This window comes from Cnephaeus nilssonii (genome assembly GCF_951640355.1).
Source record: "Cnephaeus nilssonii genome assembly, chromosome: 11".
Lineage (NCBI taxonomy): Eukaryota > Metazoa > Chordata > Mammalia > Chiroptera > Vespertilionidae > Cnephaeus > Cnephaeus nilssonii.
In genome coordinates, this window is record NC_137082.1 from 8835372 (window position 1) to 8859700 (window position 24329).

Consider the following 24329-nt stretch of genomic DNA (forward strand, 5'->3'; position numbering starts at 1 on the left):
CCACCAATCAAAGGCGAGCACAACCAACGTTAGTCACTTGTTTGTAAATTCAGAGTCAAAAACAAATTCAGAGGCTATTTATTTAGCACTCACTGTATGTGAGATAGTGTGTTAGTTTACTAGGGATAAATAATCAAATATGTGCAATGAGGAGTTTATATTTTTAGGGGCAGATGGGGCAATAAACAATTTAAGAATTAAAGATAAATCAGGCTGTGGAGTGCTATCCAACAAAACTAGTTGATGAAAATGAAATAACTGGGCGGCGGGGAAGCGGGGCAGGTGGAGAAAGGCCTCTCTGAAGAAATCACACAAAACAGAAATTCATGAAGGCCAGGCCAGTGACAGGAAGTGCAAAGGTCCTGAGGTAGGGCGGGGGCGGGTCTTGTGATTGAGAAAGTTTCTCAGTGGAGTGAGATTGTGGTGAATTAGAGTATGTCCTTTTTTGTGTGTCAGTTTTGAATTTTATTTCATTAGCTTAAAAGGTGAACTATATATGTTTTAAATCTCATTAAACTCATTTATCTGAACATGTTTACATAGAGCACAGATACAGGATTTCAAGTAACTTACGGTAGAGGCCATTGTCCATCCTATATAATAAAGATGTAATATGCAAGTGGTCGTTATGCTGTGAAGCGTAACGACCGACCACGTAACGACCAGATCATGGATCAGCAGGAGGGTGGGGCAGTGAGCTACAAGTGGGCAGCGGAGAGCTACAGGAGGGGGTGGGGCAGCAAGCTATGAGGGGGGTGCAGGGGCGTAGAGAGAGCTACAGGAGGGCGGCAGCGAGCTACTGGTGAGCTACTGGCGCACCAATTTGTGAGCAGGGCTACTAGTTTAAAAATAAGCTTCTTTCTTCCACAAAAACTGCATTGAAAGGCAAAAATATTTTCTTTTATATTGCATAAGAGCTAGATGCAAACTTTTGATGTAAATTTCTTTCATTGTCAACTCTCATGCTAAAGCTGGGAGGCACAAATGTTCATAGTTCAGTTAAATGATACAAGCAAAAAGCTTCAGTTTCTCTTAGACACAAATCAGAAACCTCCATCCACGTCTCTTATGGTAGGATGTCAGACTTGATTGTCTTGCCAGGTCACTTCTTCTTCTTTCCTTTCTTTTTTTTACTTCCCTCTCCTTGCTGAAGAGTTTGGTCACTGCCTCCTGTTTTTTGTGTCCTTGTTTTTAGTTTAGGAATCACTTCCACAGCATACAACATTACTGACTTACGTGATGGGAATTGTACAAGACAGAGGCTGCCATCTTCCTTGAACCCGGACTCTGCCCTGTACTGAGCATCACGATTCCATTCTCTGGAGTACGTTTTGTTTTTCTCAAGAAATGCATTAAGTCCAACTGCTGAGCACACACCTTGAATCTCTGTAGCTATAGGATTTCAACAGCCTTACTTATGGGGATTTGCCTGCCCTCCGCAATGGTCTTCTTGTTATTTAAATAAGAAGAGTATATACAAATAAACCTGTCCTGGTCGGCTGGGGATCACGCTGCGGCAAAAGCCATTTCTGCCTGTGCCCACTGGGGTGAGACCCGCCGGTAGAGTGTGTCTTAACACCAAGCAGCAGCCAGATCATGAGGTTCTTGTGGTTATTAACACTTTGTGAAAACAAGTGTAATATTAAAAAAATTTATGTCTTCCCATCAAGAGAGAGACGTATCTAATCTCTAATCCCTGGGCATACTAAAAAAAATCTCAAAGGTTGACTAAATATACATTTTTGAAGACTATAGTATCCTAATACTTATTAACTTACTATATTCTTACCTATCTATAATAATAAAAGTATAATATGCTAATTAGACCAGATGTCCTTCTGGATGTCCTTCTGGATGACCTTCCAGACAAAGCGGGGAGGTGAGGGAAGCCTGGGTCCCGAGTGCCAGAGGGAAGCCCAGGTCCCAGGTGCCAGAGAGAAGCCAGTGCCAGCAGCCGGGGGAAGGAAGGCCTACTCTTGCACGAATTTTGTGCATCAGGCCTCTAGTCTTATCTAATAATAGACAAATATGCAAATTGACCATACCTCCGACACGCTCACAAGCCACGCCCACAAGCCACACCCACCATCCAATCAGAGCGAGTATGCAAATTAACCCAAACCAAGATGGCTAAAGCCACAGAGAGCAAGGTTTCCTAGGTAACAGAGGAAGCCAAGCTTTCTGCCTGCCCTTGCCAAGCCTAAGCCTCCACTCAAGCTACAAAGTTTTAATTATAGAAGGTAAACAAATTCAAACAAATGGCACCAGAATGGAGCTTGAGAGAGCAGGCCAGGGTTGCCGCCGGCAACAGGGGAAGCAAAGCTTTCCGCACACCCTGGCCGGGCCCACCCACTTAAGGCAACAAAGTTTCAATTATAACCCCAACACAAATGGCTACCGGCCTCGGAGGGAACCCCAGGCTTGGCTCTGCTCCAGGCTACAAAGTTTCAATTGTAGAAGGAAAATAAATTCCAGATACCAGGGCCTCTGCTTGGGTTGCCAGGGGGCATGGCCGGCCTGCAAATCACCACAGGCCCCTCGCTCAGGCCGCCCCACACCCCAAGGGAACCCCCACCTGATCCGGGACGCCCTTCAGGGCAAACCAGCTGGCCCCCACCCCTGTACCAGGCCTCTATCCTACCTAATAAAAGAGTAATATGCAGATTGATCATCACTGCAACACACAATATAGCTGCCCCCATGTGGTCAAAGATCCTGCCCCCATGTGGACACAAGATGGCCACCACAAGATGGCCAGCAGGAGAGGGCAGTTGGGAGGCACCCAGCCTGCAAGGGAGGGCAGTTGAGAGGGACCAAGCCTGCAAGGGAGGGCAGTTGGAGGTGATCAACCCTGCAGGAGAGGGCAGTTAGGGGTGACCAGGCCGGCAGAGGAGAGAAGTTGGGGGCAAACAGGCTGGCAGCAGAGTGGTTAGGGGGTGATCAGGCTGGCAGGCAGAAGCGGTTAGGGGCAATCAGGAAGGCAGGCAGGCAAGCAGTCGGGAGCCAGCAGTCCTGGATTGTGAGAGGGATGCCCAGTGGGATCGGGCCTAAACGGGCAGTCGGACATCCCTCAAGGGGTCCCATATTGGAGAGGGTACAGGCTGGGCTGAGGGACAACCCCCCTCCATGCACGAATTTCGTGCACCGGGCCTCTAGTATATATATAAAAGCCTAAGCGACTGGAACAACCAGTACAACCAGAACAACCAGTCGCTATGACACACACTGACCACCAGGGGGCAGACGCTCAATGCAGGAGCTGCCCCTTGGTGGTCAGTGCACTCCCACAGTCAACTTCCCCTGATCGGCCAACCTCCCGCCGTCCGTCCCCCTGGCTGGCAGGCCCCAATCGCCCAATTGGGGCTGGGCCCCAGGCTGGGACCAGAAACCGGGGGTCTGTGGTGGCAGACGTGGCCCCTTTCCCAGGGGGGCTGAGGGCCGGCTCCCTCCTCAGGGCTGGCAGCCAACCTCCTGTGCCCTGTTCCTCCCCCCTGGCTGGCAGGCCCCAATTGGCCTGCCACCCATCTGCCACAGTGGCGGCACAGTGGTGAGGGAAGGGGGGGGGGAACCGTGCAGTGGCAGGGCACCGGCGTTGGCATTGGCATCCAGGGTCCATTCCTTCCGCACCCAGCCCAGTACCTGTCACCTCCTCTTCTGACCCTGCCTGGGGCCTTTGGGTCCAGGCCTGGGATGGGGACCCAGGGGTGGGCGGTGGCAGACAAGGCCCCTTTCCCACGGCCAGCGGCCAACCTCCCACACCCTGTTCCTCGCCCCCACCAGTAGGCCCCGATCGGCCCAGCCCTGATCAGCATTGATCGCACGCCAGGCCTAGGGGCCCCACCCATGCACAAATTTCATGCACTGGGCCTCTATCATATTCTGGAACCACATGCGTTAGCCTCAATATCTATTCCTCAAAGTCAAGGTTTCTAGCTAATTTGTTTTTCAAGATCTAAATTCATATAGCAACTGACCCAATATGTGTGTTTCTTATCTTTTATGTGAAAGGAGTTTGTAAAATATCCCAGGAATGTCTTTCCAAGTGAACTAATTATCTACAATGTGAGGCTCAATCTTTTATGAAACTGGTTTTCCCGTCGAAGTCTATCTTTTTTTGAAGAATTTCTGTGACATACAGCTGGTGCAGGAGGCAGCCTCTGAGATGGCCCCACAACCCCCGATATTCCCATCCTCCTGGAATCCCCACCCTGTCCTATCAGGATTGGCTGTGTGACCAATAGAATACATGGACGTGACAGGTGCCTCTTAGGTTATCGAAGACATTGCAGCAAATCACGGGGGCACTGGCTCCTCTGAAGTTTCCGCCACCCTTTTGCCTTGGGGACATTTCCCAGGATTCCCTGACAGCCCGTCTTCAGCAGGTGACCACAGAAAATACGTAAGTGCCTCTATCAATGGAGGAAGTGCCCCAAGATTCCTGGGTTGTTCCCAGGCCAGAGGATCCTGGAGATGGAGGCAGACTGGCCTTTCTTCTGCTCTTTTTGGGGTGGTTTGCTAATCCTATATAATAAAGAGGTAATATGCAAATGACCCTCACACCATCGCACAAGATGGCGGCCCCCATGTGGTCAAAGATAGCTGCCACAAGATAGCCACAGGGGAGGGCAATTGTGGGCAATCAGGCCTGCAGGGGAGGGAAGTTAGGGGCAACCAGGCCTGCAGGGGAGGGCAGCTGGGGGTGATCAGGCTGGCAGGGGAGCAGTTAGGCATCAGTCAGGCTGGCAGGGGAGTGGTTAGGGGATGATCAGGCTGGCAGGCAGGCAAGCTGTTGGGAGCTGGCATTTGGACATCCCCTGAGGGGTCCCAGATTGGAGAGGGTGCAGTCTGGGCTGAGGGACAGCCCGCCCCCCACCAGTGCATGAATTTCGTGCACCAGGCCTCTAGTTCTAAATAATATCAGTATCGAGGGGTCAGGACAGCAATCACTGAGGAGCCAATTGGTAAACTCTTCTGCCTACTGTGTGACCACGGCAATTACTGTCAGCATCAGGTTCCTGACCTACAAAATGGGGACAAATGAACATCTATTTCATATGGTTATCTGATCACCATGTGCATGGATTTGTGGGAAGCACTGAGCCCTGTGTGGCACATGGCATTCACTATACATATTTTCGCAAATGTTAAGAGCGCGTGATCAGTGAGTGTTTCAGGCCGTGTACGCAGTTAGGTACAATGAGGAAACTGAGTTACAGATGAGGAAACTGAGGCAGCTTAACCACTGTCACATGGCTTATGAGGGGTGGAGCTGAGGTTCAAGGTCGTCATTTCCGGTCTAGGAGCTTTTGCTAGAATTGTGATTATATTGAAGGTGTTATGGTTAGGTCCAAAGATTTGTTGTTGTTAATTCTCACCCGAGAATATTTCCTTCCATTGATCTTTAGAGAGAGTGGAAGGGAGGGAGGGACACATTGATTGATTGATTGATTGATTGCCTCCCATAGGCATCCAACTGGGGTAAGGATCAAAACTGCCACCCAGATACGTGCCCCTGACTGGGAATCGAGCCCACAGCCCATCGGTGCATGGGCCGACGCTCTAACCACTGGTCCACACTGGCCAGGGCAAGAGTCCAAAGATATTTTGGTCTATAAATTCACACATAGAAAAAATAGTTTTCAAGGATATTTTATAAAACTTTAATAGGGATAGATAGGCGTGTTTTGTTCTAATTAGTTTTAGTTCTGTTCTATTCATCTATGTACATTTCCTCCCACTCTTTTTTCCTCCTTCCTTTTCTCCCTTCTTCTCTCTCTCTCTCTTCCCCAGCAATAAGGGTATATAATTTAACTAATAGGTTTTTAAAACAATAAATTTAAAATGTTCCCTGTGGCTTGTCCCCTGAGGACATTTGACAATGTCTGGAGACATTTTTGGTTGTCACCACTGTTGGGGGAGGGGTTGCTACTGGCATCTTGTATGTAAAGGCCAGAGATGCTGCTAAAGGCCTTACAGCGCACAGCACAGTTCCCACAACAAAGGATGTCACTAGAATGTCCCCGAGTGTCACTAGAAACCCTACCCTAGAGCAAAGCCTCCTTTGTCAGGGGCTCTCTGCAAGGCTGCTGCACGGTGGGGTCCTGCAGAGAGTGTGTGGGGCAGTGGCTCTGGGGCCACAGGCTAAGGACTGCGAAGGGGCTGGTGGAAAAAGAAACAAATAGAACGTTTATGGAAGCCTTACTCCCACCAGGCTCTGAACTAACTTCCCCACATCACTGTTATCGATTACAAATGGATTTATCAAATGCCCTCAGGGCAACCCTGCAAAATGGGCTCTGGGTGGTTAAGTAACTTTCCCAAGGTCACACAGCAGGAAACGAGGAACTGGGGGATTCTAACTCAGGCTGCCTGACCCTCCAGTTCCTCCTGATGAGTGTCTGTGAAAATCCCAGGTATTCCCCTCAGAACAGCTTTCCAGATGGGTGCCCTTGTCCCTAAAGTGGTCAGTGGGGGTCCCATGTCTTCAGCTCTCAGGATGGCCCACGTGTTCTGATTGTTGTACTCTGATTGTTTAGCCAGTCCCATCCATGCCAAGCGGTGCCAGGGCATAAATTCTTGTTGCAAAATATTGGCTCATTGGCCAGGCTCTTTATTTCCCCTTAACTCAGCCTGGACGTCAGGAAGCAGCGCTCTCCTTCCAGGGATTCGGAGGACCCGCTGGCAGGCGGCTCAGGCCCTCCCTGGGGCAGGCATCCCCTTCAACAGCATCTGTTTACACAGAATGTTCTCGTTTTCTTACCACTAACCTCGGCGGACAGCAGTGTGGAGATAGTTGTTCAGCTTTTCATTTTTCATAATTCTCCCACGTTTTGTCTGATAACACATTCCAAGTCTCCCTTCAAAGCCTCACCTGGAAGTGAAGACACTGTCCCTGGGTCTTTAACCACCGCACAGGAATACTCCACACCTCACGAATGTACCTCGTGTGGCACCTCCATGCTTCAGATTCTTCTCCTATTTGTCTCTAACAAGTGAATGAGCTATGTGGGGTTTTATTTATTTACTAGAGACCCAGTGCACGAAATTCGTGTACGGCAGGGGGGGGGTGTCCCTCAGCCCAGCCTGCACCCTCTCCAATCTGGGACCCCTCGAGGGATGTCCGACTGCCCGTTTAGGCCCGATCCTACTACCAGGATCGGGCCTAAACGGGCAGTCGGACATCCCTCTCACAATCCAGGACTGCTCGCCTGCCTGCCTGCCTGATTGCCCCTAACTGCTTCTGCCTGCCAGCCTGATCACCCCCTAACCACTCCCCTGCCAGCCTGATTGATGCCTAACTGCTCCCCTGCCAGCCCGATTGCCCCTAACTGCCCTCCCCTACAGGCCTGGTCACCCCTAACTGCCCTCCCCTGCAGGCCTGGTCACCCCCAACTGCTCTCCCCTGCAGGCCTGGGTACCCCCCCAACTATCCTTCCCTGCAGGCCCGGTTGCCCCCAACTTCCCTCCTCTGCCAGCCTGGTCACCCCTAACTGCCCTCCCCTGCAGGCTTTATTGCCCCCAACTGTCCTCCCTTGCAGGCCTGGTCCCTCCCAACTGCCCTCCCCTGCTGGCCATCTTGTGGCGGCCATCTTGTGTCCACATGGGGGCAGTCATCTTTGACCACATAGGGGCAGCCATCTTGTGTGTTGGAGTGATGGTCAATTTGCATATTACTCTTTTATTAGATAGGATAGAGGCCAGCTGGTTTGCCCTGAAGGGTGTCCCAGATCAGGGTGGGGGTTCCCTTGGGGTATGGGGTGGCCTGAGCGAGAGGCCTGTGGTGGTTTGCAGGCCAGCCATGCCCCCCAATGACCCAAGCAGAGGCCCTAGTATCTGGGACTTATTTATCTTCTATAATTAAAACTTTGTAGCCTTGAGTGGAGGCCTGGGCTCGCCAGGGTGTGTGGAAAGCTTGGCTTCCTCCATTGCCGGGGAAACCCAAGCCTCCTGCTCGCTCTGTGGCTGCAGCCATCTTGGTTGGGTTAATTTGCATACTCATTCCTGATTGTCTGGTGGGCGTGGCTTGTGGGTGTAGCAGAGTGATGGTTAATTTGCATATTACTCTTTTAGTAGATAGGATTTTTATTGACTTCAGAGAGGAAGGGAGAGAGAGAGAGAGAAAAACATCAATGATAAGAGAGAATCATTGATGGGCTATCTCCTGCACGCCATGCCCTGACCTGAATCCAATCATGACCTCCTGGTTCATAGGTCACTGCTTAACAACTGAGCCACACTGGCTGGGCTGGATGAACTATGTTTTTAAAAACTGTTAGCGATGAAGAAACGGAGTCTTGGCACCTTGACCAGGTCAATGTAGCTGGCAAGTGGCAAAGCCCAAGTTCAAAGTCAGGTGTGTTTGGCTCCAAACCCTGCCCTCTTACAGCGAAATGGGAGTTCTAGAAGTGAAGCTTTGAGTCATCGCTGGCATTTATTCATCAAATACACATTGAGCAGCCACGAGGCGCTGGGCACTGTCCACGGAACTGGACCTAGCTGTTAACAACCGCCAAAGAGATGAGGAGGCAGTCAAGTAGCAAAGAGACCAGGCTGTCCGCGCTCTTCCCATTGGTGGTAGCTTTATGAAGGAGAAGGCAGGGCGAGGAGACGGCGGGGCAGGGTGGGAGAGTGAGCTGTATTTTAGATAGGGCAGTCAGGGAGCCTTCTGAGAAGGTAATATTTGAGTAAAGACAGAATACAGTGATGGATGAAGCTAAATGTCTATGTGGGAGGAAGCATTCCGGGCAGAGGGAACAAGACTAGGCTGATGGCCCAGAGGCAGGCGCGCCCCTGGCCTGGTAAAAGAACAGCAAGTTAGGGGGAAGTGGGAGATGAAGTTAGATAGCTATTTCTATAATTTAGAGGCATTTTTATTTTTTTAAGAATTGACCCATTCTACTAGTCTTATCATATAAGGGTATCGATTAGAAGCCCTTTGGGTGCAAGTAGCTGAAAACCCAACTCAAAATAGCTAAACAGGAAGGAATGTTATCATCTCACATAAAAAAGAAGGCTGGAAGAAAAGTAACTCCAACCAATTTAGCAGTTCAGTAGCCTCTTGAATAACATGGATTTTTCCCCCGTCTTTCCATTATGCCAACTGCAGCATAGTAGCCTTGTCCTACCAGACTAGCTCTCCTCATGGCTACAACACCACTGCATAGCTCCAGCCATCACATCTTCACACAACAACATCCAGAGGCAGAAAAATAACTCTTCGGTTCCTTGAGTCTTTCTTTAGGAAGGAAGGATCTTTTCTCTAAGACCCTTTTCTCTCAAATCTCATTGCCTAAAATGATGTCACATATCAATGCATAAGTTAATCATTGAAAAGAGGAAAGGGATCCCCCTGAGTAACTTACACTAATCAGAGTTCACCTCCTAGGGCGGGTACAAATATTCTCTGAAGCATGTGCCACCCTGAGGAGGACAGATATCTGTTAGGGAAAAGGAAATAGCCATGTGGTAATTGGTAGACACTGCTAGCTGCTCATCAACTATCCTTTCTCTTCTTTCTTATGAACAGGATCCGAATCATTCAGGGTGCCATTAAGCCCAGCTTTAAAAAAACAAACAAAAAACAACTTGATTTCCCTGACTCCCTCGCAAAACTGTTTTTCTTAATAAAAAGGCAAAGATTCTGCCAGCAAGGGCATCTGTTATCTTCTCTTCCTCTTCCTGTATGGATATGTCCCTCTTCCCGCCATGAGCAGTCATCGTGGAATCATGAGCTGAGGGCCACATGCATAGGACGGTGGGGCAGGAAGGCAGAACAAGTCTGAGTTTAATGACTTGCTAGGAATGCTCCAGCAGCCTTGGAATCTAAGACTTCTTAGTATGTGAAGGGGAAACATCCTTATTGGTTAACCCATCGTTGGGTAGTCCTTCCTACTGTAGCCAAGGCAACTTGTTGTTAGGCAACCAGTAATATCTGCCACATAGAGGAGCCTATGAGGAAAGCTTGGAGGGGCCTTTCCTAGTCCAGCTGGCTCAGCAGAGCTCAGGGGCAGCTCCTCCTCAGTATACAACAGGATGTGCAGAGCGGCATCATTCATGCCCGTAGCTTAGCCAGGGAGCACGGGGAGAGAAATCCCTTTACTGGCTCCCATCAGCCTCCCAACTCCAAACTACACCTTGGGTTTTGACTCATCCAAAGGAAGGAAGTCATAGCCAACATGCTCAGAGAAACAAGAAGCTGTCATCCTTGCCTCCTGGTGATTGAGCAATTAAAGATGCCAGCTCAGCCTCTGCCCCCGAGCTTCTTCCCAGTGACAGGAAGTCGTGTGCTCGTCTGGAACCAAACTTTACACTCATCTGGTGGCTGAAGAAGTACATTACGTCCTCTAAGAAGGCAGGAGAGACAACACAGGTCGATAACTTACATGGATTTGTTGAGCATAGTTTCTTAGGGGTTAAACTTAAAGAATTTAAGAGAATCGAAATGCCAATGCTGCCCTTAGGTCTACACTCTATTTAACAATCATCACCAATTAATTAATCCAGTTGACCCCTTTTTGAGCACTTACTATTTGCCACGGATGATGCCACACATTTTATATGGAGTTTTCTCATTTACACCTGACAGGTCTGTGAGAGAGGAGGAGTTAGTATTCCCATTTTACAGATGAGAAAACTAATGCAGCGCTGAGACGCACATGTGGGCTACTTGACCCCCACACTAACATGTAGCATCACACATAATATCTGTGAGCCCCTTCACACACAGGGAAAGACATTTCCTGAATTTACTGGTATCAACTCTATTTCAATATAGGGCTCATTGGAGACAGCAGTCCAAGGAAGTGAGTTTGCTGAGGGCATAGCTTAAGTGTACAAGTTATTCAAGCACCAACGTAGTTCGATGATAAGAACTGAAGACATGATCTGTGGCCTATGAAACACCAGTGCCTTTTCTGTGCTATATCGTCCACAGCATCTCCAAACAACTCCCTCGGCGGTTGTTCCCTGTCTCACCAGGGAGATTATGATCCAACAAGAGGCAAAATCTATCTCATGTTTGATTTTGCCTCCCGGGTGCTGAGTAAATTCAGTGTTTAAACCTCACTACACGCCTCTGTCTGAGGTCAGCAGCATCGTCCTGGTTGTTAAATGGGAAAATGGAGACTCGAAGGCATTGAGGATGCAGCCCAAAGTGGCAAAGCTAGCGTGTGCAGGAGCCATGACGTCACCACAGACACGAAGGTGGGCTCCACACAAAGGCACTCAGCGGGGAGAAGTGCGTGTCAGCTGAAATCCGGCCCTCCCTCCACTGGCCATGTGGGGGCCCTGAAGGTCGCCTGGCCAGCCACCCACCCAAAGAGGCAGCTCCTGCTCCAAGGGGCGCCTTTTTCTCATCAGCACAAAGGCTGCTGATTGAGCTGAGTGTTCAGGGAGCCCGGGGAAAAGTGAGTGAAACCTGTGTTCATCATCACCAGCCTTGGACAAGCTTCTTAGCCTCACTGTGCTTCAGTGCTCTCCACTCTAAATGGGGACAATAACAGCATCTACCTTATAGGGCTGATGTGACCCTTAAATGAATTCATATTTATAAAGAACCTGTAACAGTATCTGACATCAAGCTATAAGTGAGCTATGATTGTTATTTATTACTAGAGGCCCAGTGCACGAATTCATGCATGGGTGGGGTCCGGCCGGCCCTGCCCCAATCAGGGCGGATCGGGACTGGACCTGTTGGGAGGAGGAGATGGCGGGAGGTTGGCCAGTTGGCTGCCTGGATCAGGGCCCAATCAGGACCCCTTATCAGGGCCCCAATCAGGACTGGGCTGGCTGGGGGAAGGGGCCTCAGGCAATTGGCCAGCGGGCCCTGCCCTTGATTGGGGTTGGGGGGCCGATTGGGGGAGGAGCCGGCCATGGGGAGGGGCTGTGGGTGGTGGGCCAGCCAGCCCCACCCCCAAATGGGGTGGGTGGGTGGTGCCGATTGGGAGCCAGTGGCCTGGGGGAGGAGCCATGGGTGGTTGGCAGGCCAGCCCTGCCCCCTATTTGGGTTGGGGGGGACAATTAGGGGTGGGGCCAGCCAGGGGGAGGGGCTATGGGCCAATCAGAATGATGGGGGCCCATAGTGGGTGTGGCCGGCTGGGGGGAGGGGCTGAAGGAGGTTGGCCGGCCAGCCCCACCCTCTATTGAGGTGGGGTGGTGATCAGGGTCGGGGCTGGCCAGTGGAAGGGGCTGCAGGCCGATCAGGATAGTGGGGGCCCATCAGGGGCATGACCAGCTGGGGGACAGGTGCTACAGCAGGTTGGCTGGCCAGCCCTGCCCCTATTGGGGTGGAGGGTGTGACCAGGGGTGGGGCGGCCAGGGGGAGGGGCTATAGGAGGTTGGCTGCCCAGCCCCACCCCCTCTTGAGGTGGGGGGTGTGATCAGGGGCAGGCTGGCAGGGTGGAGGGGCCGCGAGGTTGGTTCGTAGGCCACAGTGGGCATCATAGTGACCAGTTGTTAGGTTGTTATGGCCATTACGATAGCTGCCTTTTTATATATATAGATTAGTCTTATTATCATTGTTGTTTTCACATCACTTTGTACATGCCTGAAACCCATTACTGCCCACCACCACCACTAAACTGATCTGCCTGGATTGCATGGGCTTTTATTTGTCTTTCCTGAAGCAAAAACTAATAGGTCGTTCCTCCATTTGGACATCTAGATGCTGCCTTCTGAGTTACCATTATAATGAAAAAAAGACAAGTTTTGGGTCAAAGTCCACCCTTAAGACAATTTAATCTAAGAGTTAGCCAGGAAATGAGATTCCACCCCATTCCTTTGTTTCCGGCTCTGCTGCAGACCTGCTGTGTCACCATTGTTTTGCATTCGTGATTCAGTCTTCCTTTCTGTAAAGAAAGGCTCACACCCCCTAGTAAAAGGGAGCCTGCCATTGTCCAGGAGTATTGTCTATGTCTGCGGAGTCAGGCCCCACCCACTCACGGCCGTCTAGTGTGGTCCCTCAAGATCAACAGCTGCACAGTCACTTTGGGTAATAAAATAAAAATAGACCAGTTCCTGGCAGGGCTTGCAAAGGCTCCTGGTGTGTACCTGCTGACAAAGGTAAAATTAGTCCCTTCCCCAAAGTCTGAAGTAGGTATTTGGGTGAGTCATGCTTACGTCAACCTCTTCTTTGTATGTTACTGTGCTCTTGGGATTTTTCCCAGAACCTTTAGCACAAGATGAACCCTGGAGATGCTTAAACTCCACCTGAGTAAAACCTGACGGGAACTATACCTGCCTTCGCTGAGGAGGGTGAGCAAAAGAGACTGGGAACCCCAACTGCTCCTGGCCCAGTGGTCGGCAAACTCATTAGTCAACAGAGCCAAATATCAACAGTACAACGATTGAAATTTCTTTTGAGAGCCAAATTTTTTAAACTTAAACTTCTTCTAACGCCACTTCTTCAAAATAGACTCGCCCAGGCCGTGGTATTTTGTGGAAGAGCCACACTCAAGGGGCCAAAGAGCCGCATGTGGCTCTCGAGCCGCAGTTTGCCGACCACTGTCCTGGCCAATTGTGTGCATGCATGAGTTAACCTTTTCAACCTTTCTTTCCTCATCTGCAACATGAGGGCTGCTTATTCTGACAGCCTCCGGGTTGCCATGAGGAGCAAATAGGAAACAATATGAGAGTCGTGCTTTGAAAAAGACAGTAATGAAATTTAACGTTTGGATCAAGCTTTCAAAGGACCTTTTCTTTATCTCCTCTGATCAATGGAAACAAAATTTTTTGCATGCCCGTTTTTGAATTGCAACGCACAAAGGTGGGCGCTGGTAGACTTTTTCCAACACAATTCCGAAAGTCTGAAAACCTCGGGGACACTGACAAATGTCTGCCAATCGGAGGGGTACCTGGTAAAGTTAAATCTCAGCCTCGAGAACAGGTGCTCGCTTCACAAACCTCATCCAGCCCGCGGCGCGGGTTATGTATTCTTGGCGGGCGCAGGGAGAGCTGCGGTAGCTAAGCACGCCCTTCTCCTAGGAAAAGGCGGCTGCACGAGGCTGGGGGAGCTTCCCCGCGCCTGGCCTGCAGCCGCCGTGGTGTTGAATTCCGGGCGCCTGTGCAAGCCTGTGTTCCCCACTTTCACCATCACCCCTCAGCTCCTCCTTCACTTCCGATTTCCGATTTCACCCGATTTATAAGGCACAAATTAAACAAAAGGAACACATGATCTAGTGAAACTTCAACACAAACATACTCTGACAGTAGGAAGGCTGGTTGACTGGTTTGCAATAGGTTAACCAAAAACCCGAAAATGTTCCTACGTAACCTAAAGGCTGCTCCAGAACTGAAGCCCTCACTTCGTCTCTGAAAAGGGGCTGCTTTTTAAATGTGACTTTCTCTTTAACATTCAAAGGTATGATTTGGGGCTTCAATCTAGTAGGATTTGTGTTTTCAAAGATAGATTATAAAGACCATCAGTCATTTGGAAATTTCCTATTTCTTAAAAAAAAAGAAAAGAATGGTAAGCATAAAGGAAGTGTTAATAACTTTACATGGGGGGGGGGGAGAGAGACAGAGAGAGAGAGAGAGAGAGAGAGAGAGAGAGAGAGAGAGAGAGAGAATGGAGTGCTTCCCTTTTGTTCCCCAGGGAAGCTTCAATAGCTGCTGTAAGTAACAATGGCCTCGCTGTGGGCCGGGCAGAATTCTAAGTCAGCTTCCAAACAAGCTTTCACTAGGAGTGCCCAAGCCAGCAAGTCCCTTGTGTCTGATTCTCCCAGTTCTTAGAAGCTAAAGGGCTTTTTGTTTATTATGAAGCTGATTCCTTGCGGGGAGGCTGTTGTTCATTTATGTATTTATTTTCACAGGTTAACTTTGTTTTTATTGACTGGTCACACGAGCAAAGGAAGAACACGGAAGTGCATGTGATTGATAGGAAGTTGAGCTTCTCTCTCTGTGACCCACACGTCGCCTGTTTCTCATTTATTTCCTGTGCTAGGAGAGAGTGTCTTGGCCTTGCCCTTTCTCTCTATTTTTGCACACACATGCACACACGTAGCTACATGCCTTTTTGTAAACATAGAGGAAATCATATAGCATTCACCCGTCTACAATTGTGTTTTAATCAACAACACCAACCTATAGCCCATCTCGGTCCTCCAAGCCTTTCCGAAGACATTCTTGCTCCTTTAAAACCATGGATTTCCCCTGCTTTTAGAGGCACTTCATGCCTCTCAGGAAAGCGTTCCAGCACAGGAGGCGGGGCTCACGCCCCCTCTTGACTAGAGGAAATGGTGCATTTCTGTCCCCCATGGCCCTGTTCTGGGCTAGTACCCAGTAGACCAAGCACACTCCCGGGGAGCTGTGGCTTCGAGCATCTGGACCAGGGCAGCTCCCAGAGCCACAGAGAACGTCTTGCAAGGGCTGTGCCTGAGGAGGCAGGGGTCTCACCACCAGGACCGATGGCCCCTCAATCTGCCGGGCTGGGAAGCGTCTGCTTTTTTTCCCCGGCCTGGTCACTAGTGGGTTCTGTCATTTGATTCAGAAAGATGAGGCTGCTGAAAAAACAGGCGGCCACAGAGCTCCAGAAAATAGCATGTAGCCCTTCTCTGTGTGTGTGCGCACGCATACACGCATGTTTTCCATACATCTAAACAGACAGCACTTGGCCTGCCAAGAGGAAAGGCAGGAATCTCCCGGCAGCAGGCAGACCCGCCCAGGGAGGGCCCGAGGCCCAGCCAGGTTTGTTTAGCCCATAATTCTTCCAGCCAACAAGCGCCAGCAGCCCCTCCGAAGATAGCCCAGTGGTTGCAGACACACTCAGGATCAGATTCCTGGGTTCAAGTCTGGGCTCTGCCTCTCACTGACACTGTGCTTTAGTCTCTCTATTCCTCAGCTTTAAAATGAGGAAGAATACACATCCAAATCTCTTATCAAAACCTTAACAGCCAAATATGCTTTGGAATGCAAATTTTTCATACTTTAGAAATGTGATGTGGTACTTTATTATTATTATTATTATCATCATCATTATTACATTCAGGTGCAGGAGACAACCAACTAACCAATTAAAATAAATGTCCCGTCTGATTGTAATGGGCATTAGAAGGAAATAAACAGACTGCCTGCTGGAGGGGAGCCTTGCAGGGGGGTCGGGGAAAGCTCCCAGCCCTGACAGATGAACAGGAACCAGCCGTTGAAGAAGATCTGTAGGCCTGGCCGGTGTGGCTCAGTGGTTGAGTATCGACCTATGAAACGCGAGGTCACGGTTCGATTCCTGGTCAGGGCACCTGGCCAAGTTGCAGGCTCCATCCCCAGTAGGGGGCGTGCAGGAGGCAGTCAATCAATGATACTCTCATCACTGATGTTTCCTATCTCTCCCTTCCTCTTAGAAATCAATAAAAATATATATATTTTAAATGCAGCAAAAGAAACAAAAAGGGAAAAGAAAGAGGCGGGAATTTTAAATATACAGACATTGAAAATGGACGAGGAGAACTAAAGAGTTCTCACGGGGTGTGGTGGGGGGACCAGCGGCATCAGCATCCCCGGAGCTTGTTATAAATGCGGAGTCTCTCAGGCCCACTGCACAGCTGCCGAGTCGGGATGCTCTGGTCCACTCCTTCCTCCCACAGAGCAAGGCTCCACATTGCCGACAGTCAGTGAGCACCACTTAAAGCTTTCAACTCCCCTAAAAGCTGGCTCTTACTATCCCCATTTCACAGATGAGGAAACCGAGGCTCAGAGGGTTTTAGCCACTGATCCCATATCATCCGTTTGTTAAGTCCTAGAATAAAGTTTCCGACTCAAGCCTTCGAATCCCAAGCCTACACTGTTAACCACAACTTTTTCTTGCCCTGCAGAAAATAACAGGAAATAGTCTCCCTCCTATAAAATCTCCAGGGAAGGAGGCACAACATTGCCCTGAGCCCACTGTCCTCCAGGGTTCTGGCTCAGAACCCCTGCACACTCTTCGAAATCACAGATGACCCCAAAGGGCTTTTATTTGAATCAGGTCTGTTTATAGTTACCTATTCAAAATGACATCTGAGAAATTTCTGCAATGTATTTTATTCATTTTTCAAAAATTTGGTGAGTAGAGTGACACTATTTTTACTTTTTTAAAAATATGTTCTTATTGATTTCAAGGAGAGGGAGAGATAGAAACATCAGTGATGAGAGAGAATCACTGATCATCTGCCTCCTGCATGCCCTCTACTGAGGATTGAGCTTACAACCCGGGCATGTGGCCTGACCGGGAATCGAACCGTGACCTCCTGTTTCATGGGCCGCTGCTCAACCGCTGAGCCACACCAGCCAGGCTATTTTTACATTTTTTTGCAACTACCTTTAATGTTCAGCTTCGTAGAAGGCAGCTTCAGCCACAGAGTTGCTTTTCATTGGGATGGCTGCGATATCACACATCATGCGATCTCTGGAAAACGCACTGCGTTCATGAGTTTCACTTTCACTACCAGTGTGACGAATGAGAGGGGGGAAAGCAAGTAGCATGCATGTGTCACTGTGGAATGGCTTGTAGCCCTTCTCTGTGTGTGAATATACCGAAAGAGTCCCAGGGGCCCCCAAAGGACCCTCCCCTGCCCTAGGCCATGTACCACGGCTGCCAAACCCATCCAGGAATTCTAGAACAGAAAAAAATAGCACATGTGCTCTCGGGCCAATGGGGAACCTAGATTTGTATATAAAAATCTCCAAGGATCATTGCCCAAGGGACACCAAACTCGTTTTTAAACGTTGGTAATTATATCCTTTCCCAGGGCTGCCATAACCAACGACCATAAACCGAGTTTCCTAAAACAGAAGCAATTTGTTCTCACGGACTTCTGGAGTCTGGAAGTTCAAAATAAGGTGTCAACAGGGTTGGTTCCATCGGCAGGCTCTGAGGGCGGGTCTGTCTCAGGCCTCCCTCCCAGCTCCCGGTGGCTGCCAGCTATCCTTGGCTTGTGACCACACCACTCCCATCTCTGCCTCCACCCTCGCATGGTGTTCCTCTTTTGTTCCTTTATGTCCAAATTTTCCTCTTGTCACGATACCAGGAATGGAATTAAGGCCCACCCCAATCCAGTATGACCACATCTTAACTTGATAACATCTGCTAAAACAGCTGCCTCTGACTGGCAGGCCCTCGCTCATTTGTCCACACCCTCGCTGCAAGCAGGGCTGGAAATTCATTTGTGACATTTTCAGTTTTTCTGGTGAAAAGTGGACTTTGCTTCCCACTAAGGATCACAGGGGGGCAACTCCCTGAGTTTAGGATTGAAATGGTAAGTGACTAAAGAAGGATAAACGCCCAGTCTCGCTGATAAACTGATAATCTCAGGACTTTGTCTGCTGGACGCCTAAGAGCACGAACTCTGATAACCAGCTCTGGAATCTAACTCAGTCTGCATGGGCCAAAGACCACGTTTAAATATTTTTCCAACTTCCTCATTTAAATGTAAAACTTGAACCCTTGATGGATATCGTAACTTTCCAGAAAAGCTGAAGATAGACGATTTGGCCAAACTCCTGGAATACCGTATATTATTTTAGTGTGGGCGGTGCTGTTGTAGAGTTGTCATTGCCACAGGCTCTGCCTCGTCTTTGGGAAAAGAATTTGAGCTCTCTGGGCCTGGATCTTTTCTGAAAATCGGCCTAAGGATGATGGCAGAAAATGCTGGGCTGTTTCAAGTGCCGGCTTCCTTCATCGTCACGATCATTGTTATTCCCCTTCTCTACAGGAAGCCACTCTTGACAACTCCAGAGGGCATCGTAATCTACCTGAGGGGACACCTGGAATTAAGCTACACGACAGCGTAAGAAGCATTAGTCACTTACTGAGGTGCACACAGACTAGATGTAAACCCAGCTTCGATGAGCCATGGGTACGTTTTTTACCCCCATCTGTGCTTCGTTTCCTTAATGGTACCTGTACCTGGGGGAGTTGGAAAATTGCATAGGGCCCAGGAAGCCACAAGGCTGAGTTAGATCACAAAACAAAAACTGGTATCCCTTCTTATGAGTCCTCGAAACATTAATAACACATCTTTGGTTTGGTTTGGTTTGGTTTGGTTTGGTTTGGTTTGGTTTGGTTTGGTTTTTTTAGTACCCACTCCCTGCCAGAATTGTAAACCTATCGCCTTTCTTTCCTGCAACCAGCCCTATAGCAGACACAAGAGGTTGCCTCTCAGTGACAGTCTATACTTTCAACCACTTAGTGTAGTTCATCTGCTAAACTGTCCGTGCCGTTGGTCTAAACGCAGCTATAGGAGTGGCCAGCTAATTGGCAACCGAGAATGCACAGTTGGGGATAGTTAGCAAACACCACAGCGGAAAGGACCACACTCCAGCAACAGTTATGGTGCGTGCTTCCTGCAGTTCAGAAACAGGCTTTTCATTGGTGAAATGAGTGACTCGGTAATGAGCCTAATGATATTAGAAATGGATTTGCACTGGTGAACTTAAAGATATTCAGGACAGGTACAGTGACTGGAATGTACTCTAAGATATAATAACCCACCCTTCACCCCTCCCCTCCCCTCTTCCCCAACTGATCCTGACACTGTTGAGGAGGTTCCGCCTGTGTCACCTGCCCAGAGAGCACAGAGCCCTGCTCTGGAATGTGGTCACCCTGCCTCAGCTGCGCCTCCCCTTCAGGGTGCGGCCACAGCCCCTGAAAGCAAGGAGCCTAGGACGTTACCGGGCTTTGGAACAGGCTGTGTGAACTGTTTTGTGCCTGCTTTGCCAGCGAGCATTAGGCTATCAGAGTGGCAGATTTTGGACGAGACTAGATTTTATGATAACCTGTGTAGCTAGGTTGTGGAGGAATAAGCCAACTCCCACCTCTGCCAAAAATAACCTGAGATTTGTTCCATGCCGGACTGGCTTGGATCACAACAGCTTACCTGGTACACAAAAGCCATCTCCCATAGCTTCCTTCTTAAGAGCACCCTGATTGGTTCAGCTTTCAGTCAACAACGTATTCAAAGATAAGCCCACAACCAGGAAATGAACCATGATTGACAGCTATGGCCCACAGGCAAAATCTGGCCCACCACTTGCTTCTGTAAATAAAGTTTTATTGGGACACAGCCAGGCCTAGTCGTTTAGGTGTTGTCTGTGACTGCTGCAATAGTACAGTTGAGTAGTTGTCAGAAACTATATGGCCCACAAATCCTGAATGATTATCATCGGGCCCTTTACAGAGGAAGTTTGTGCCCCTTGGTATAAAAGAGCGCCAGTCAACGTTTGTCCGATGACACAGAAGCATAGGTACCACCTGGGAGCTTGTCAGAAATGCAGACTCTCAGGCCTCACCCCCAACCCACCCCGGAATCAGAATATCTGGGGGGTAAAACTTCCCATAAAGGGGAAAGAGAATTCCATGACTTTTTAGGCCAAATATCCCTTCACCCCTTGGAAGTGGGAGCATTGCTGCCCTAACTAAATGCAGGTGCTGTTAGTCAGGAAGAAGAAGAAATACCCGTTGGCTAGGGAACCCCAACTGTCCTTAGGGTTCAGTCTCCTTTAGCTACAGAATTCTTACACACATACACACAGTTCCAAATACCAAGAGTTTGCATGTTCCTCTAAGGCAGGGGTGGGGAAATCTGGCCCACGTATAAGGCCCGTGAAATCATTGGGCCTGGCCCTGCGAAGGCATGAGGGGTGAGTTAATTAAATGTTTGGCCAAATACAGCAGGCTAATCTTTAAGTTGACTCTTTTGTATGGCCTGTGGATGATGTGATAAATATCCAAATGGCCCTTGGCAGCAAAATGGCTCCCCACCCTGCTCTAAGAGGTCATGGAACAGGAGCTGTAGTTAGAGCTGGGCAGATTTAGCTTGACGAAAACAACCTGAGGCAAGTCCTGTTATCTCCCTGAACTTTGAGGTTGATTTTCTTTTTTTTAAAGAATAGTTTATTGACTTTTAGAGAGAGGAGGGAGAGGGGGAAGAGAGAGAAACGTGGATGTGAGAGTACAACATCCATCTGCTATCTTCTGCACACCCCCTACAGGGATAGAACCCACAACCCAGGCATGTGCCCTGACTGGAATCGAACCACCAGTCTCCTGGTTCTCGGGACAATGCCCAACCAACAGAGCCACACGGGCCAGGACTTAGAGTTTCTTACGTGTGAAATAAGGATAGTCAGTCCAGACACAGGGTTTGGATCACATAGGATCAATTGAGCTGCAACCAATGGGCTGGCCTGTAAAAAGTGACTTAAACTATTCATTATCTAACATAACAGGCCATCTGCAGGTGGAGAGTTAGAGCATAGATAGGAAGGTGGGCATGTCATCAAAGATGTAGCCTCTTTCCATATTTCTTCTCTGCCATCTTCCGTGTATTGATCCTTCTCTCCTTTGTGGTATCAATGGCAGCTACGGCTCTGACCATCTTACCCTGCAGAGGCAGGAAGAAGGATGGGAGGGATGTCTTTCTCGGGAGTTTCCCCGAAGCAGAATTCATCCTAAGTCTCAGTGGCCAAAACTGGTTCATATAGTTAGCCCTACACAAGCATTGATCATGAGAGATAGGGTTACCATGATTGGCTTAGGCCAGTAGGGGTCGGCAAACGTTTTCTGCTAAGAGCCACACAGTAAATATTTCCGGGTTTCGCACCACGCAGTGTCTCTCACCACTACTCCACTGCACTGCGATAATGTGAAAGCAGCCGCAGGCGATGCATAAGCTAACTGGGTCTGGCTGTATTGCAATAAAACCTTATTTACAAAAACAGGTGGTAGATGGAGCTGGGCCAATGAGACATTGTTTGCCAATCCTGTTTTATACCATACTCACTAAAAGGACAGGAGGTAGAATCAGACAGATTCAAGCCCTGGCTTTGCCACTTATCAGCTGTGTGACTGTAGACAGATAGCTTAACCTCTCTGTGCTCCAGTTTCCTTATTTTGTGTAAAATTGAAAATGACCTTTAGGAATCAGAGAAACCATCTAAAAATGGCTTGATGTCCCTCCCCACCTCAAGGAATGTGACTTTGCTTTCCCTTCCCAGCACTCATCATCTTCTGTTCAGGGGCTTGACGACACAGTCACCTGTTTTGTTCCCTGCCAAATCCCCAGGACCAAGTGCAGTGCCTGACACATGGTAGACACCAAAACAGGAAGAATTGGCTGAATGAAAAGATGGACACAATGGCAGACCTCCTCTTAGGGAGGAGGAGAATGGAGTTTGGGGTCAGGATGTGGGGGTCATTCAGTCATGTTTTAGCTGAAGTCCCTTATGCACTAAGGCCTCATAGTGTCCTCTAGGAAATGAAAATAAGAACACTTGCTCTGGCTGGTGTGGCTCAGCGTTTAGAGTGTCAGCATGTTCACCAAAGAGTCATGGGTTCGATTCCCGGTCAAAAGCCCATACCTGGGTTACAGGTTTCCTCCCGGGCCCGGGGTCAGGGCACATGTGGGAGGCAGCAATTGATGTGTCTCTCTAACATCTATGTTTCTCTCTCTCTCCCCCTTCCTCCCTTCCACTCTCTCTAAAAATCAATGGAAAAAATATTCTCGGGTGAGGATTAACAACAACAACAAAGATGAACACCCAATGGCATACCTCCTCTTAGAGGGGAAATAGAATGGCGTTTGAGGTCAGGGTTTGGGGATCCTTCCGTCATGTCTTACTTAGCTGAGGTCCCTTATGCACCTGAATCTCATGGTGTCGCCTAGGAAATAAAAGTATGAACACCTTCCTTGTAGCTATCAGGAAGACTTAGCACCATGTACAGTGCCTGGCATGTAAGAGACAGAAGATACTATTACTAATTTTGTTCACTAGGATCTGTAGCTACAGTCATCCATCCTGGAAACCTATAGAAAACGAGGCCTTTGTTGTAACCCCAAAGAGATTGGCTCACAGGGCAACACGGATCAAGGGCCAAAATCTCCAACTTCTGCTCGTAGGAAAGAAGGAGAAATCACTGGTGGTCAGGGAACCCCAACTGCCCTTAGCTTTCATTCTCTTTCGGTTACAGAATGTTTACATTTATAAACTAAGTTCCAAAAGCCGAGAGTTTGTATATTACCATCATGGGGGCATCATCGAATTCAAATCTGGTACTTCCTTCCTTTAAGAACTTACTCTTCTTGCAGTTTTGAAAAGAACATATATGGGGGGGAAAAAGTTTATGTCTCCTGGAAAACCATATTCCCTCTCTTCATTATTTTGGAAATCACCCTAGAAATTTTTAGGTAAGCATTTGTATGCAGTTTCGATGAAGCTGATAAGGAAATGAAGGGGGTTTTTGTTTGTTTTAAGTTTATGATATAAGCGCTTTCCAACTTTGAAACCAAAAGGGAAAAGGAAGAAAAGTTTTAATATTCTTGGGCTCCTACCAGATTCAGTTCTCCAATAACCATTATTCCTGACATTTTAGATTCGCTTTTTCCTGCTCAGTATCACATTTAAAAAAGGGGGGGGGGCATTTTTGGAGCAGGAGAGAACATATGGGGTTCAGAGCATGGGCTCGGGTGATCCGAAACTAGAATCTGCCAACTTTTTCTGTAAAGGAAAAGAGTAAACATTTTAGGGTCTGGCTTTGTTGCAATAAAACCTTCGCAGCTGAAGGGTCTCTGCATTGTAGCTCAAAAGTAGTCAGAGGAATATATAACCAAATGAGCATGGCTGTGTTCCAATAAAACTTTATTTACAAAAAAAAAAAAAAACAACAGTCATTGAGCCTGATTTGGCCATTGGGCTGTAATTGCCAACTCCTGATTATATCTGTCTCTACCACTTTCTGGCTGGAGGTCTGGCTGAGTCTCCATTCATCTGTAAAATGGATGTAACTATACTACTTCATTCAGTTCAGAGGATAAAACGGATCAGTGTATAAATTAGTCCATGTAAGGGTTCTATAAAGATTACCTCTTATCATTATTATTCTCTGCTTATAGTAGAAGAGCAATCTACCAAGCCACACAATTAAGTGTACATTTGCCCTAGCCTGTTTGGCTCAGTGGATAGAGCGTCAGCCTGTGGGCTCGATTCCGATCAAGGGCACATACCTTGGTTTCAGGCTCCTCCCCAGCCCGGGCCCTGGTCAGGGCATGTGAAGGAGCAACCAATCTACGTGTTTCTCTCACATAGATGTTTCTCTCTGTCTTTCCCTGTCTCTTCCACTCTCTCTAAAAATCAGTGGAAAATATATCATCGGGTGAGGATTAAAGAAAGAAGTGTACGTTGGAGGGCGCCAGGCAGCCTCAGGAAGATCTCCATGGTCTGCAAATTGAACTCGGTCCCACTGTAGCCTTTGGCTCAAAGGGCCCTTTTCCTCCTTCTTAAGCAATTCCATTCAAGAGAGGGTCCAGGGAGGAGGAAAGAGGAGCAGAGAGGTGTGTGGGTGACCCAAATAGGTTTGGGGTCTT

At 48.6% G+C, this 24329-nt stretch overlaps 1 pseudogene across 1 annotated transcript; it reads right to left on the reverse strand.

Annotated features, from left to right (window-relative positions):
- Nucleotides 1-1102: 1102 nt before the first annotated feature.
- Nucleotides 1103-1527, reverse strand: LOC307107379 (signal recognition particle 19 kDa protein-like; annotated as a pseudogene). The gene has a single exon. The product of its transcript is annotated as a signal recognition particle 19 kDa protein-like (transcript).
- Between the last annotated feature and the right edge of the window lie 22802 nt (nt 1528-24329).